This window comes from Pyxicephalus adspersus, chromosome 10 (genome assembly GCF_032062135.1).
Source record: "Pyxicephalus adspersus chromosome 10, UCB_Pads_2.0, whole genome shotgun sequence".
NCBI lineage: Eukaryota > Metazoa > Chordata > Amphibia > Anura > Pyxicephalidae > Pyxicephalus > Pyxicephalus adspersus.
This window is the reverse complement of record NC_092867.1, coordinates 10,592,478-10,609,777: the sequence shown is the minus strand read 5'-3', so window position 1 is coordinate 10,609,777 and position 17,300 is coordinate 10,592,478. Positions and strand designations below refer to the sequence as shown.

Genomic DNA, 17,300 nt, shown 5'->3' with positions numbered 1-17,300 from the left:
ATGGATTTCTTCTTTTCACGGTGAGAAGAGGATATTATTTGTAGATGGATTGTATTTAAAGTCCTATTTGGTCTGCTGTTCTTTTCTTGCATTATTGCTATGTTTATATGACATCAAACACCTAACACCACTCTTGGACTATTACTCTATATTCATGTTATAGACTGTTTATATTATTGTAACTACTTTGTATGTTACTTTCGTTGTGTGATACAAGCTATGTACCAAATATATTTTTGGATATTGTGATATGACTCCCTTTAAACTCATTCTTCACTCCTTTCCTTTGTTTTGCTATTATTTTATCTAACTTTCAATAACAACATGGTGAAAGAAAAGTAAGTAAAGCACTGATCATAACAAAAATTGCCAAAAATGCAGATATAAAGTTTTACAGGTTAACTATAACCAGAAATTCTGTACTTTTCATTTATAATTGTCATATTTCCCTTTAACAACTAGCAGATTGGAAGATGCTGAGCAAATGTCAAGGTTGTACTTAGATTTATTCATCCTTTGTAAATCAGTTTTATCAATACTATTCATCAGGTAACAGTGGACCTGCAGAAAGAATTTTTGCGTGGAATGAATGTACTATATGCTCACAGTAATGATTTCCCCAAACAAAACCTCTTCAGTAAAATATCTGCAAAGCATCCAGAAATAATTAGAGGACACTTACAGTCCTACAGGGGTTTAATAAAATACATTACTCTATAAAACAACCAATTTACAAAGCATTTAAAACACATTCTTCAGGGGGCTTTAAACACTGTCCGAAGCTTGCCTGAAATAATAAAGTGACTCAATTTGTGCTGCATGTGTCAATAAATAACAACCATAATGTGCTTTAAAATTACAATCTCTTAGATTAAACACCGAGATCCATCTGCCTCAGTGCACTATCCGTGTGCGCTTTAGATTCCATTGTCCATGACTTATATTTTGCTGCCTTTTCTAGTGCTTACTTGTCTTATTTAATTAAGTAGAAGGTCTAGAAGCCTATCCATATCCTTCAATGTATCCCCGATGAAACCTTTAGTGCAGGCGGTAAAAGTCGCCACACACCCAGAACAGCTATTATTAACTTTTTTTTTTTTCTTGGAACTGCCCCTATGCACATTTTCTGTGATGGCAGTGAGGGTAAAAGTGAGGAGTGAATGTTTAACTCCATTTATGGTTGACTATATAAGATCTTAATAAAATTATCCAAACAAAAGTTATTCAAAGCCATGATGTTTTAGTGTAGAGTGATATTTAAAGCAGAACTTGTAAAACTGCTAAATACAGAATACAAATAGTTTGTACAAATACCAGTCTCAGCACGTGTAACTTTCTCTGTCAATTCCTGAAATTGACTCTGCTGTGCCATATAGTATAGACCCATTAGGAAGGTTTTTTTGTATGCTTCAGTCAGTTAACCCTTACAGGACTTGTCTTTCCTGCCATGCAAAGGTCAGATGGAGGCTCAAACTCTTGAAGGGCAGATTCACCTACACATTCACTGATTGTATTGGAAGAAATACATTTCATAAAATAATAAAGCAGAACCCCCAACAATTTGTTTACCTCTACCTGTGAAAAGCCCACCAACCATGCCCAGCAAGCCCCGCTCTGTCTTGTCTTCCCTCTTCTTTCCATTGCATCACTGTTCTGTCCAACGCTGCTGTCTTCTGGGTTCTTCTTCAAGTCACTATGAATGCTTCAGGACAATGATTCAAAAATAATAAGTCAGAGATGGCAACTCGTATTTTCATGTACTCAGTACAGATGTATCTTACCATTTAGACATTAGCCTACCCAGCTAGGTCACACACATGACTGTCTGCCTTAACTTCTGCGGAGTTTTGTTCCTTTTTAATAAATATTTAACATGATTAGGTCAACCAGCCCAAGTTGATGATCTACAGTAAGGTGCTTTTGTAGGCTATGCTGTGGCAATATTTGTTGATGGCTTAAGAATAAGTCTGCATGTTAGGAATGAGGATTTCTGAGCCTGACTGCCACACATAGGAACTCTAGGTGGGTTGTCTGAAATTACTTGGCCTGCTTTTGTTAGTAAGTTTGGATAGAAAGAATTTGAATGGATGTTGGTTCTGGATTTACACACAGAGAGAAGACTTTTTGTTGTACTTTTAGAATATACATACAATATACATTTAGAAGAGCTAAGGGTCTTATAAGATACTGGTGAGTGGACTGACGTTGATTATGTATGCCTGTCTGTTTGATATTAATCCAATGATCCCCTCAGAAAGCAGCAGGCATTGCATCATACAAGACAGTAGTAATAAATTCGTAAAAAGATTGTTGGAAATTTTTACCGACAGTTAATAGAAACATTCAACCAGCTACTTCTGGGTTCTGGACTCATAAACTAAAAACTTTTAAACTTGCTTACTTTACTGCAACTTTTTACCACCATGTATTCTCTTTATATGTGTAAGGTGGCTTAGAGGTTAGCACTCTGGCCTTTGCAGTGCTGGGACCCAGGTTCACATCTTGGCTAGTACACTAACTTTATGGAGTTTGCATGTACTCCCCATGTTTGTGTGGGTTTCCTCCCAGTACTCTGCATGTTTTTGGAATGTGGGAGGAAACCAGTTAGGTTAACTGGCTTCCCCCCAAAATTCACTTGACATTGTAATAAAGACATATGACTATGTTAGGTACATTAGATTGTGAGTCCCTTTGGGGGACAGCTAGTGACATTACTATGGACTTTGTAAAACGCTGCGTAATATGTCAGCGCTATATAAAAAATGTGTAATAATAAACCCTGAGACCACATCATGCAGTCCACACACCACACTTAATGTAGATTTCTGGTAAACTTGGTCCCTGAAGTTGAGAGGATTAAGGTTTCTGACCACTTGTCATCTGATCCAGGATTTTTTGATCATTAGGGTACCGAATATGATGCAGAATCTCCCAACATTTCATTCCTCTAAATATTCTAAAGACTTTATACTTTTATCCTCACTATCTTAACTGTAGTATCTTACTATAGGTTTATTGTGTAGTGTCAGGCTTTGTTACTCTCGCCCCTGTTTTGAAGTTTTATTTTTGCTTTTTTACCCTCTTTTTTTTTTAACCTTTGAGAAGTCTGTGTTCTGACATAACTGCTCCAAATTCATCAGCATTCACTAGTCCAAACAACGCTTTTATGATCCACGATTAACCCCCTGCTCCAAATATCTCCTTCTCAGCAACTGCTACCAAGAAAAGAGTGCCCAGTATGGCAGTATGACACCACCACATAATTTAGGCAATGTACTTTAAGAGGCAGCCCCATTAACCAATATGGAGGTGGGGGCACGACTAAGCTATAAACAATCTGTTTATGTTGCAATGGGTAGTGCTTGCCTGACTTAATGTTTATGTGAAGTTACAGCCAAAATTGTACTAAAGTATGAACATATTCCCCAGTAAAAGAATCACTCCACAAATCACTGCAGTGAGTATTGAATACACTGTGCCCAACAAGTAAAATACATGCCTAACTGTGATTACATTTCTACAAATGATACTTTATATTCAGTTCTCCAGATGTCTCATTTTTCTGCCTATTATCTTGAAACATGAAGTACATCACACAGGTAGATCAATGAAGAAGTCAAACAGTGACTCATCCCAGCTCAATTAGGAGCCTATACCCCACGTACTCCCACTTTACAAGTAATGACTGAAGGAGTGACTGACTGACTTACCTGCAGCGTGTATTAACAAACGTTTCATAGTTTTCACTGCATCGGTTCATCATCACAGACAGCACGTTGAACCTAAGAACTCAGAACAAAGGAGCTCAACTTGATAACTAGATATTTTGGGGACTTGGCTTGACACAGGGTTTTGCTTGTCTGTGTGATTCACACCGTCTGACACCATATCTCCTTCCCTCTGCTGTCTCATACAGTTTGTTATGAAACAAATTATCAGAAAATCAGATTCAAATCTGCTACACTCAAACAATGGTGGGACCAAAGGAGGCACAGGTGTTATCTGCTGGCTGCTACCTACACAGTGCACATCTTATGCCTCTGACACTCTTTTGTGTTTCAGTAATGACATGACAATCAGGATCAAATGTAGACGTGACAGCTCCTAAGTAAGTTGTTGAAAAAGTAAGTGACTGCCTAAATTAAATGAAATTTGCCACTAATTCTAAAGTGTATTTCTAGCCAAAACCTTGGTTGTTAATGTTAAAGAATGTGAGAATTTTTGCGTGCTAGTGCAAAAATATATCTTATAGCTTTCCATTCTAAAGACAGAAAAATACCCTCGTAGTGGTCAGTGGAACAAGTGTCCATATGGAAAGCTTTCTTCTCTCCATCTGTTATGGGTACAGTTATAACAATTGAAGATTTCTCATTCCTTTGTGTCCTGAAATCTTCAAAGAGGAACTTTAACTCTTCAGGTATTCCGCTTAATTGATTTCCACAGCAGGTTATCTAGTTCTGTTAAACAAATAAAAATTGACCTGCTAACTATCTCTAAGTGCCTACTATTTAGAGGCTAAATTAGCTGAAACGTGATACATAGAACTTGATAAGTATGACTCAAACTGATAAATAAAACTTCCATCCAACAGTCATAATAGGCAGCTTCATTTAACCCAATTCTTTGAAGAAATGCTTCACTCACCTTGCCAATCAATGGTGTTCTTTGACCCATGATACATGTTTGTATGTGTTTTCATAAGCTTTTATTTAATTATTACCTGGCCTTAAACCTTGCTAAGGTTTAAGGCTAAACACTCTGCCCTGTCTCATATTTGAATTCCCACATTTTCAATAAAATATGCTTCAGGTGGTGACTATAAGAGACCACGTTGGATGATGGCTGCAAAACAGTTCCAGGGCCCAAGCAACACTCTCAGAAGCACCAAAAATGTCCAAAACAGATGCTATACCCAAATAAAGAGGACATTTTGCATTAAACTGTAACATTAATGTTTATACTATAATAGTAATTAGATGCCTATATTGTTTACTAAAAGAGATATATTTAGTTGTAATTGATCTCTTAGTCTTTCTTTAGGAAAGTTATGGCTCTGGCTGTCTGCTTATGCGCTGATATGTTCCTATGCTGCCACTTGGAACACACAGACTTCCTAAACTGCTTCATTCTTAGGATCCTGGTCTCTTGGAAGATCCCCCTAGGGGGAACCTTTTTCCTAATTTTCAGAGCTTATCACCAATTCATATCAAGTCACTATTTGTGATATGCTCCTACTGGAGGAACTAATTTTCCTGAAAGGTCCCCCCCTTGGGGGAATACTTCTATCATTTAAAGTTTCTCACAAAGTTACGTTCTAACTAACCATATGTTTCCATACCTGGGCATCACCTTTTATATTTCATTGTGGATTTATCACCTAGTATCACTAAAAACAGTGTCTTAAATATACCCCTGAAGAAGCCAAATAGGCGAAGTGCATCGGGTCACAAGGCGTCTAACAATACTAAGACATTACTAAACGTTTTTGTCTAGGCGTTTAGTCCACACCCCATGAAGTTGTAATAGGGAGTGGACTCAATGAGCAAACCTGCAGTGGATTACTTAAAAGTAATTTGCAATTTGTTAGCAACTGTTTTCAATCCTGAGCCAGATCCATTCCAGATTTGCTGGATCACCCAGGTTCACTGATAAAAGTGTATCAATATCTGTATGATTTTCACTAAAAGAGACCCTGTCACCAAGTTTTTTCAACAAAAACGTGTAGTTCCTAAGAAGAGCCTTCTCCTTCCTTGGATGCACTTTTCTTTTCTGTGGATGTCTAATAAGATAATAAGGTGTCTTTGCTGGTTAAGCTCTTTTCTTCTTCACCTCCCTACAAAACATTTTATGTAACTACCAGCAATAGTATGAATCAGAATACTAAAAAAGCAGGGGTCAGCAACTTATAACACACAAGCCCACTCAGTCATACAGAGACTTTTTCTGTTGCACACTGGACACAATTTTGGCCTGCCTTCCTGCACCCATGGTCCACCCATATGCCAGGTTCAGGTTCTCCCATCAGTAATAGCATATAGTGTACGATGTACAGAAGTTCATCTGCTTTATCCCTTCTAAAAGTGCAAAAATAGGGCTTTTCTGGGGTCTAAAAGAGCAGGAATTGGGGCTTATCTGAGGTTTGCAAATGCAAATTCAGAGCATACATGAGGTGTAAGATTTTGGGCTGATCTGTCATGTAAAAGTCCATAAAGTGGGACTAATCTGAGGAATGAAGCAGCAGAAATTAGGTTTAATTGTGCACAATTTAGGGCGGACCTGAGGTGTGATGGTGCATAATTTGGGGCTGATATGAGGTCTGACACATAACACAACTCCGCTTTTATTTTACCATTTATGGATTATTTCAATTGCACACACAATATAGTCCTATGGGATGTTTTTTGTTGACAACATGACCTCTTTAACCCCTATATATTACAAAGAGAATGTCAAAATATGCCATCACACAGGTTACACGTTTTCTAATCCTAGTTTGAATATTAAGTGTTAGAATGCAATTGATTCACAGGTGAAAGTGTTATCTAGAAATATCCAAGTGAGAGGCATAGAAGCTCTGCGATTTTCACCAAAATGGAATGGATTTATAAGCATAATACATAGTCAGAAGGAATACAGGTCTGTCCGTTTAAATGGCCTGTGGAGATTCCAGAGCAGAATAATGTATTTGGAGAATAGAAAATGCATTATCTTAGACCAAAACCCTTGTATAATAAGACACATGCAAACATTTCAGTGTATCATGAGCTGTGCAACAGCTTGTATATGTTTTTATGTACAGGTATGTTGAGAGGTAACGAAGAATGCATACCTAAAGGTGAACTCCAGGCATGTACCTAAGTACACAGCTCAAAATCACACATGATATGTCCTAACTGTAAAAGTATTTTTCATTCTGTCCAGCCACTTCTGTAAGTCAACACAGATGGGAGGATTACATTTTCCAACCAGGTAGTATTAGAAGTCAGATAGCTGTCAGATTTATGTCATTGGAAGATTTACAGACATTGGAAGTGCTGTTTTGTTCTAAGAGGAGGGGAGGAGTGGGCCAGCACCCCACTGTGCTCTTCGTCATAGAAAAGCATAGTGATCATTCCAGGTTAGTCATTTATCAGTTTGCCAGGGTGGGCACTGCTGTACACACTTTTATTTTTTCCTGAGACTAGCATGACCATTTATGAGCGACAGGTATATGATGAATGAATGTCACTTTAAATGCTTACTTCCCCTTCTTCACTATCTGTCCCTAGAGCTCTCTAAACACATTCTAAATGCTAAATGTACATTTGTGTCAATGACTTTTATTGACAAGCTTTGGGAGATGCCATTAGCTTCCAGACTTTTCAGTAGAAGTTAGGTTTGATGTAATGCAAAGCAATGCAAACAGACCACAAACTTTGGTGCACTCCATACAGCTTCATTAGTGAGATGCAATGAAAACAACTGTTCTGTACATACCATGTGAACAAGTACATGTATACCCATGCAAACAAGGCCTTAGGGCTCTAGAGGTAAAGAATTTAGAGATTTCTTTACCCCCGCCCCCCCACTTCCTACTTCCCAACATCCTGTAGCCTCTTGCTAAATGGACAGTTAAAGAACAACGATAAATTATGAAGTGTTAAGCTTTGTTCATACTACTCACATCAGCTCCCAACACATGAGCACATAGCAGAGTCTGCTTGGCTTCTAGTGATGTCTATCTGTCCCCAGAGTGCTACTTTTCAAGGGAATGCCAGAATGCCGATATCAAGAAAGATTTCCGTTTTATCAATACAAAATGGGTCATTGCTACATTACTACTAGTGGGGCAAGAAACTTATTGTGGTAAATGTGTTTTTTTCAACAAGATTTCAGATAGATCTATATGGCAATGTCCTACAATTTCGCAATTTTAACGTAGATTGCTTTTAATTGCTTCTAGGTGATGCTGCTTTCTAAACATATCTGCACCTTGGCACATGGGTAACATTTTTAGTAAATCCCATTACTCAGAACATATCGGGTTATGCACATTCGAAGGCAATGAAAATGTCACTGTGATTTAGAAAGTTGATTTTATGTATGGTGGGCATATTGTGTGGGGCAGTTCTGTAGAGAATCATTTTGCCAGTGGTGATAAAATGTCAAATGACTGTGCTTCGTATTTTTTAGTAATTACAATGCTATTTATTTTCGCTGTTTAATATTATGGCCCTGTCCTATCTGAATTCTAGTCAAACGACCTCGCTGCTTCCCCTTCGTCCATCCAAATGCTCAATCATTTACAAAACAAGTGGCAAATAGTAAATGTAATTTTAAATTACACAAAAGAATGGACAAAAATACAGTTTAGCTGTTTGTCTGAAGTTTAATGTTAAACCACCTAAAAGTTATATATATCTCTCAATGTCACAAATAATGAAATATCTGTACCTCAGTACTTAGTTCTGCATACTTGTTGAGTCCAAAATAATTGCTAGGAGATGAAATTGTTAAAGTATATTCAACCTCTGAGGTTCTGAGTGGACGTCAGGTTCTTTCTAGTACTTCAGTATCACTTATGTGTGGAGTAGGCTTTTAAAACAAATTTCAAGGGGTTGAACTTGCACTGTATTAGTCTACCCTCACATGTATCTCCTTTCTTTAAAATTCAATAATGAAATATTGAAATAGCAACTCGGCCTTGGTAGCACATTCAAGTGTTCATAGAATTCTTGTTCCTTGGATATTAAACAGCTGTTATTTACAAAGGAAAATCATGTTACATTAAACATTACTCCAGGATTTTACTTTTACGTATGTTACAGCCATATGTGCTTTTAAGACCATGTGCACATGTATTCATACATGCATCCATGATGTCATTGTAAATCTGTACGTAGTAGATCGGGAACAATTGTCTCTGTTCCTAAATAATTTTTCAAATAAACCTTGTAATTGGACTGAGTCTTGAACTGTCCATGGACAAATCAGACCATCACATAGGGGTATTGATCAAAAATCAATGGCCTCCCTTTCTTAAAAAAAAATCTTCTATTGTAAGCATGTGTGTCTTCTAAGCTTGTACTCTATAAGACATCTTCTTATGGCTTCCTCCTAAACGAAAAGAAGTTATCTTTTGTCATTTGGTTTTCAACTTAAATTTTCAAGTACTTTTGAATATACACTTCTGTGAGATAAATGTTTCAAATGGCTGTGAGAGGATTATGTGGCTGAGCGCTTTTTACTGCATTGCCACTTCAATATATCACGCTAAGTGGATTTAACTTTTTAAGCGTAAATGATTTTCTACAACTGAGCTTAAAAACTCCTGTAAAAAAAATCTACCACTGTTTTATTAGATCTTTTTACAATGTACTGCCGTGATTTTCCAAATTACAAATTGTTATGATGTCCACATCTGGCCTTAGCCTGTTCCATTTGTCCTATATACAAAAATAACTACAGATAGTGGGGCGTCATTATAAATTAATATTAAATTCCTTTCTGGGTATCCGACCAATAAACCATAATCTGAGCATTCTGGGAATGTGAAGCTGTACAGCACAACCTTTGTTCATGTTCGTTACACCCTGGAAGAAGGCAGGATGAGTCCGGATAGCTCCAGCCCTCATTTTCTTAGAATTACAACATTGCCTACATAGATTTGCCTATGGCTGGAAGGCTTTCTTATTGCCATATTTTTAATCTGGGCTACAGAGGAAAAGCCAGAGCATAGACAATTTAGAGAGGCATTTTAGCAAGTTAGGTCTGGAGCATTTCAATTTCATTTTACAGCCTTACAGCGCAAGCTGATGGGGCAGTAAATGAAATGTGCATGTTTCTTGTTGTTGGTGCAGTTCTGCACAGCTGATGTGTAAGTGTAACTTAGTCATCCAAGTTCAGCCCTGATTGCTTGTTAGTTTGGTTTCCTGCACAGCAATCCAAAAAATTTATTTGAGGTTACCAAAAGGCCAAAATCTAAACACCAATCTTTGCTTTTATTGGAAATGTTGAAATTTGCATAGAACTTAAGCTGTGTTTTTATTTCTGGATCTCCCGATAGTTTTGACATTTTGTTAACATTAAAGGTAACCTCTGCTTTTGCCCCTTTTACACACTTCTTCCATTTGAACATGCCAGCCTTACCACAGTTTTAACCATCGACATCTAATGATTTCAGGAGATTTTTTATGGGGCAGTGGGAAATATTATAAATGGGTCTTGTATCAGATACATTTTTCAAAATGGAACTAAACTCTTCATAAAAATTGTTTCAAATATGGGCTTTTAAAGCTTTAGATTAAAATGCTGGGTAAACAGTCCATGTAGAACCAGCCTTACTCAGGTTAAAACCTTTAAAAATACATAAAAAGTGTTATCTGTGGTTGGCCTTCATTTTGTTGGCTTTATCTCTTGAACCCAGGTCTAGGCAGCTGTAAGCTAAATCACACAGGAAGCTGAGGGTCAGCCTTCAAGGTGCTTTTAGTGGCAGAAGCCCAACGAGCATGCTCATTTAAAATGAGTAAGTGATTGAACTGCTTCGACAGACGGTTAGCGGTCAATAGCAAACATACCCTTTCCATTCCAATTGGTTCCTATAGGTGGATAAGGCACTGCAGAGAGTGTCTTGATCACAGGCACAGTCTACTGGCTTGTAGGGAACAGTACCTGCCCTGCTGCATGTTCATCCATGTAAACTACCCCTAACCTTGCAGTCCCCCTCACACACTTTGATTTGAAATAGTGTGAAAGCCAGATGGATGTCATTTATGCAGCATTTTTGTAGCTAAAGATGATTGTAGTTATATTAGGCATAATACATGTTAGTGAAAATTAAAAGTATTATCACAATACTCAACTCTGTTATGTAGCTGAAAGAATGCTAAGTAGCCACTACTGTCCAAAGTTAGCATGGAGTAGCAAATGAAAAGTTCAAGCAGGCATTTTTGTCTGGCATTTGATTGCCTATGATTTTAGCAAAGTATCAGCTGCTATTTTTTCAATATGTGGACATTTCGGTCATAATTGTGGTCAATAGGTGCATCATGTAAAGTGCTAATTTATCATTCATTTGCCACTCAGAAACCATGTCTAGCTTTATTGATATATGAAGTAAACAACACGTGGCAAGAACAATTGCCACTGGGTGTTAGGAACACCTAAAAAGGTCCATGAATATGAACCCTAAATGTTGAAGATTATATTTTAATGACTTAGGTGTTTTTTGAACCTTCATGCTTTTTCATAGCAGAAGAGTAAGGGTTAAGGTTCTGAATACCAATAACATCTGATCATATATGACTCACGCTCACTTTTTAAGACAGCACATTTGTTTCAAGAGATACAGAAAGCTTTTCACCATGTTTGCAAAAGCTCATTTACAATAGAATAAATAATGTGGAAAAGTGAAAAGCAAAGAGTGAAATATAGCTTTTCCTTGAATGACGACTACGCTGCCCTAAACACCATTACAAAGATAAACCATTGTACTTACTGTATAATAAAAGCAGCTTAAATCATGGTGCAGATAAGAATGTCATATAAATAATTAAGAATGCTGTCTGTGGCATATCCCAGACAATGGTGTTATATTTATTTTCTGTGTGAAGAAGCATTTTCTCATCACATCATTCTGACCTCTACTAACCTTGCTCTGAGGCTCTGGGAGCACAGTGTCAGTTCTAAGTGCTAGTTTTAAGAAAACTTACATTTCATATGTGCTAATCAGATTCTTTGAAACATGTTTAAAGGGGGTTTTACACCTTATCTGGAGTTTACCCAGCTCCTCTTTTCCTTAAATGGATTTTACTGAATAGGTCACATTGCTTAGTTTGTTATTGGTGATCAAAGTTTTTATATATTCAGAGGTGTGGGGGCTTAATGGAAACAGTATTGTAAGAAACTTACCTTTTTTCAGTGAGCCCGCGGCGTCTCTGGGGATCACAGCCGCAAAGGGAGATGCTGCTGCAGAAGGCAGCGTGGCCGAGGCTGCTGTCCTGCTCGCAGCGTGTCTCTCCCTGCAGGCGGAGGCATCCGTTCTAGCCGAACCACTGTTCGGTCAGGCGGCATGCTCAGCATCCCTATGGACGTGAAAAGAAAATTCTTGTTCTTAGCACTCCCGCGGATGTGCAAAGTAGGGCACGTCCCAGGGGTGCTGTGGGAAGAGGTGCAAGCGCTACCACGTGTGCCTCTTGTACCCCCCAGGGGCAAGGCACTCGGCTCCATCGCCGTGGGGCGGGACATAGTTCATTTGAATTCCCTGTGGACAATCGGACGCAGGGGATTCAGTTATCCTCCAATCAAATGGCGCCAGGTCATTAGGCACTCTGGCCATTTAAGGAGAACCTGTCCTGAACACCATTGCCCGCTTTAAGCCTCTGTGAGTACAGTGTGCTTGGGTGCGTTCTCTGTGTTGGTTCATATTAACCTGTTGTGTCATTACCAATAGCAACCTGGTCTGATACCTGATTCTGCCTGAACTCCGCCTGCCCTGACCTTGGATTGTTTGTGACTACTTTTGCCTGCTGCCTGCCCTGACCTCGGATAGTTCCTGACCTGCCTTTGCCTTACCCTTCTTTACCACGATTATCGGACTGATCATCTGTGATTAACCCTTGCCTTGTTTTATGACTACAAATAAAGCTTGACAAAAGAATTCTTGGAGTTGGCTGTGGTTTGTGTGCCCAGGCGCATTACAAGTATAGTCTGATAATCCATGTTTAACACTTCATGCACATTTTGAGATTTACATAATTAAGTGAAAGTAATTTTCATTGTGACTTACCTGTATTTGGCGTCTAATAGTTCTTTGATTATTTCCCCACCTTTTATATTGTAAGCTCTTTTGGCCAGGGTCCTCTCTTCCTCATGCATCATTGTTTGTATCTGTCTGTCATTTGCAACCCCTAGATAAAGTACAGTGCTGCATATTATGTTGACTATATAAATACAGTTATTAAAAAATGATTATACACTAAATAAAGAAAACGGCAGATTCTCCCACTTGTTGCTATCTAGTTATTAGGCATTTGGAAATTCTACAAAGATGCTGAGCTTTGAGAGCAAGCCTCATGGAAGGGTGTACCGATGCATGGAAGGGTGCATCGAAGTGCAATCGATCTGTACCTCTAAGTATATTTCTGGAATAGGGAATAATTGTGACCTTGTACACTGTACATTTTACAAATGGAGAAATATTTAATAATGTTCTGTATAGACTAAGTTAAGTGGTTAAAATAGATGCTTACACATTCTCAACCGGGGTTTCATCAGAGGTTACTATGAGTGCCTTTAAATATGGCTAATTGACCTCCCATTTCATGGTTCCTGATTCCATATTTCTGAGGCCAACACCACTTGCTAGATCCAGCTGCATCACTCTAGTGATTTTTTTATTTCTCTATAAAGGTGTTATTCTAGTCACTATTATAGGGGACATTCTTCCCACTGCCTACTGATTAAGAAAGCTGACCCTTAAGGGTTCCCCAAGACCAGAAATGTATTTCAAGGGTTCCCCTGGGTTAAAAAGGGCAAGAAAGGCTTCTGTAGAGTGTCAGGCTTTTTTTTCTAACAAAATTTGCCTTGCTGGAAACCTTTTGAGAACAGTTCTGCATCTCAAGAAATACATCACTGATGAAGGCTGTTTTCACCTTGTGCAAGCTGTGGTCCTTCAACGCTTCTTCAGACACAGAACAGCTTTGGACTGCTTTTTGCTTTTTCCATTCAATATGCTTTATCTCTCCCCCCCCCCCCCCCCCCCCCCTTTCTTTCAAAAAGTTTTTTAGCTTGAGTTGCCATCTTAAATTTGTTTTTAGTCACATTCCAAGCATTTGGCTGCAAAAGGCCTGCTAAACTGAATGGCACAATACAAAGTTATGTGTGCATGCAGCATGCCATTCCATTTTGACTCAAAAGTTGTCTTTCCATTTGCATATAGCACATTAAGCTGAATAATTATGGCAGAATGAGCTTTTTGGGGTTAAAGTGGATGCTAGATGGAAAGGGTTCTGTTTACATATCCCTAGTGTTCTTATAAATCAAATTTAGAGGTCCCACCCAGGTCCTTACTTTACTTCCTTGAGAGTAATGTATTCCTTCAAAGCTTGTATCTTAAACTCTTAGATACTGCCAACCTTATTTTGAATTTTACTGATCAGCACTTTGACACCAAATATTTGTAAATGTTTGTGGATGACTGCAACCCCAAAGCATATAGTTAATAAATTTAGATCATGTTTATGTTTATAGTTTCTTAGCTAAGATGAAGATTCACCACAGTCCTAGCAGATTTCCATACCGCATTATTGTACATGTCTGGCAACTATGCAAACTGCTTTATTTTAAGGCAGTGCAAACAGAGGTGACAATTTGCCACATCATAGACAAACCAATTGTGCTTCACCCTTTATCAGCAAATAACAGTTTAAAATCAAATATGCTGAATCAGAATTCATTTTGTACTGTGCTTTCATTGACTTGATGCAATATCCCTGTATAGAAAAGAAACTAAGTCTTCTCAATTATACTCTGGTATTGAAAAAGTATTTCAAAGGGATTGTGCATGCTCTTTTTTATGGAAAATTCATGGCAGCAATTTCAACCCTTTATAATTATGCCAGTTCGAGAAATTTCAACCCTTTATGATTTTGCCAATGTAAAAAAAATGAAGAAGCAGGGTATTTATAGTTTGAACAACTATAGTTACATCATAGCCAAAACAAAAGACATAAATATAAGAAAGCAAACAGTGACATTACAGTCAAACCTGTGATTAAAAAAGCAGGTGTTCAGAGTGAGTTTCTTTTAATTCAGTGATATTAGAAGGAGGCTATGGTAAATTGAATTTCTATTGATTGTTATGAGTTTATGCTGTTTTCACAGCACTATTGCACTTGGCTCTTCCTTATGCCTAGGCCTTTCAATTCACTTATGCCAACCTACTAATGTCTGCTTTGCTTCATACTCCAATCATGGAAGGGCTCAAACTGTAGGGAAGGTTGTTTTTTTCTATTAATCTGCTGAGACAGGAAAGTCAGGACCTGTCCCATATAGACATTGTAGTTATACAAATAAATGGTTGCTTCTTTTTCCATCCTGACCTGAGAGCTTGCCTTTCTGATCCATCTAGGTCACTCTTCTATGGGGAACTTGAGTAAGTGCTAGTATCATAGGGGGATAACTCTACTGACGTTGGTTTGATTTTAGATGTTTTTTTTATGTGTGTGCAAGTGGCTCTTAACTCCTAGTAGGCAGCTTTAAAACATCTAATGGTTCCCAAGGTGTTTATAATGGTACTTTGAATGTAATGGTACTGTACTATACCAAACAATAAATTAATGTTCTGCAGTCACAGTTCAATGTACAGTTAACAACCAAGAGGGAAAGAAAGTACGGACAAATCAACACTCATACCTCATGCATAGTTACATTTTTATATTCTATCCTCCCTTTCCATATGTCCCTCCCCTCTGTAAAAAAAAAACTTGAATATCTAGGATCAGTACTTGATTAAGGTTTTAATATATTAAGCATTCCAGTGGGAAGAGCTTTATGTGGCTTCCATCATTTATTTAAAACTAAGCACTTGCACGTTTGTGTATGACAACGTGCAATTACAAAGGGCCTAATTTATTAAAGCTCTTCAAAACTGGAGAGTATACACTTTAATCAGAAAAGTTGGGTGATCCAGCAAAAGTGGAATGGAATCCCCAAAAGAAATTTGCTATTTGTTGTTTTTAAAAGCAAATGTTTTTAATCATGGACAAGATCCCTTCCAGGTTTGCTGGATCACCCAGCTTTACTGAATGAACTGTATCCTCTCCAGCTTTTAAAAATCATGCCCAAAGAGTAGACTAAAGAAACATATGGGTTGGTGTAAGTAAAGTTAGCAGGAAAACAGTTTTGTTTGGGATCCACAAATGTATATAAACAGTTTCAACAAAGCACAAGCATGTGTGTTGAAATTAATTGACTCGTAACTGTGAAGTTTCCTGCAAACCAAATTAAACAGTGTTCATATCTAAACTGTCCCCATTCTAAATCTCACTGTATAAGAAACATTTAATTCTGAATCCATATCCAAGACATGCTGAGATGTTTGGCTTTATATAACTCCTCTTTTATCTCCCCAAAGAGCAGTCATAACTCATAAACTGACAGCTCATTATTGTGGTTGTCCAATTTGAGGGGGTCATTTATATTTTGACAACTTTGGCAGATTTTAACAAGTACAATATATTCACATGTATTTGCCATGCAAATGTATATTCCTGGTTTGCATCTGCAGTTGTACTGTAAAGAGGAATTTTAAGGAAGGGTGTAATTGAAATTAAACAGCCCAGTGACAAAACAGGCCAAACACACAATCCTAAATAATCCTGGGTTCCAGTTTTGCCCTAATGTTGGATAGCAATAGCAAGCGGAATTTGATTAGAATAAGATTAGGGTATGGGTAAGGTATATTTACAAATAATTGTATTATATTTGTGCAGGAATAAATACATTGTTGGCTGCACTGAGCTACTTTTTAGAGAGGACTATTATCCTAGTTTACTTTAGTGATAGCCAATGGCTTAAAGACCTAGATATGTTATCTATAACAAAGGGCTAGATTGTTCTGCTATGGTCTGGTCCCAGAGCTGGAGATGCCTTTGGTGTGAAAAAAAAGGCTGGACAGTTCAATAACACTTTTGCTGGGGACCCAGACACTTAGGTAAGACCTGTGGCAGGAACAAGCATTGAAGTATTGCCCCCAGTAGCTGGCACCTTGCTACACTGCTGCATTTTTATATGAGCCAGCATTTTACAGGGAGCTGCAGCAAGAAATACTGAACCCTTCACAGTCACCCACATTAGGGCTGTGTGAACACGTATAGCTTTTGTCGTTGAAAAGAATCTTTCACGATCCTTTCCAACAACAAAAGACTGAAAGATGCATGAATAAGCAGTTGTTCGTGGATCTGCCAAGATCAATCTATGAACAACGTCGGACAGCCGCTGTACACATGTCAGATTCTCGTTGGATACCAGCCCTGAAGTGATAATCGGACAAAAATCATCTGACGTGTGTACGTAGCCTTATTCTCGTTAGACTACAATGGGTGTGCATGATACCACAGGAAGCAGTTCAGTGGCATGAGGAAGTGGTAACCACATAGCAGCCTCACTTCTAGTCTAACATAGCCTCCGGAATCCATTTTCACGCAGGATTTATTAACTTTCAAACAGAATTTAATTTTTTTTATTCAAATTAAAAAAATGCAATAAAAGAAAAAAAAAATTTATAAATAGTCATTTTATGGTATTTATTCCTCATCCAA

The 17,300-nt window shown here is 37.9% G+C and overlaps 1 protein-coding gene across 3 annotated transcripts in view; it reads left to right on the top strand.

Moving 5' to 3' along the window:
* Positions 1-17,300, top strand: part of CRTAC1 (cartilage acidic protein 1) — a 310,184-nt gene that overhangs the window by 187,814 nt on the left and 105,070 nt on the right. The window lies entirely within an intron of this gene.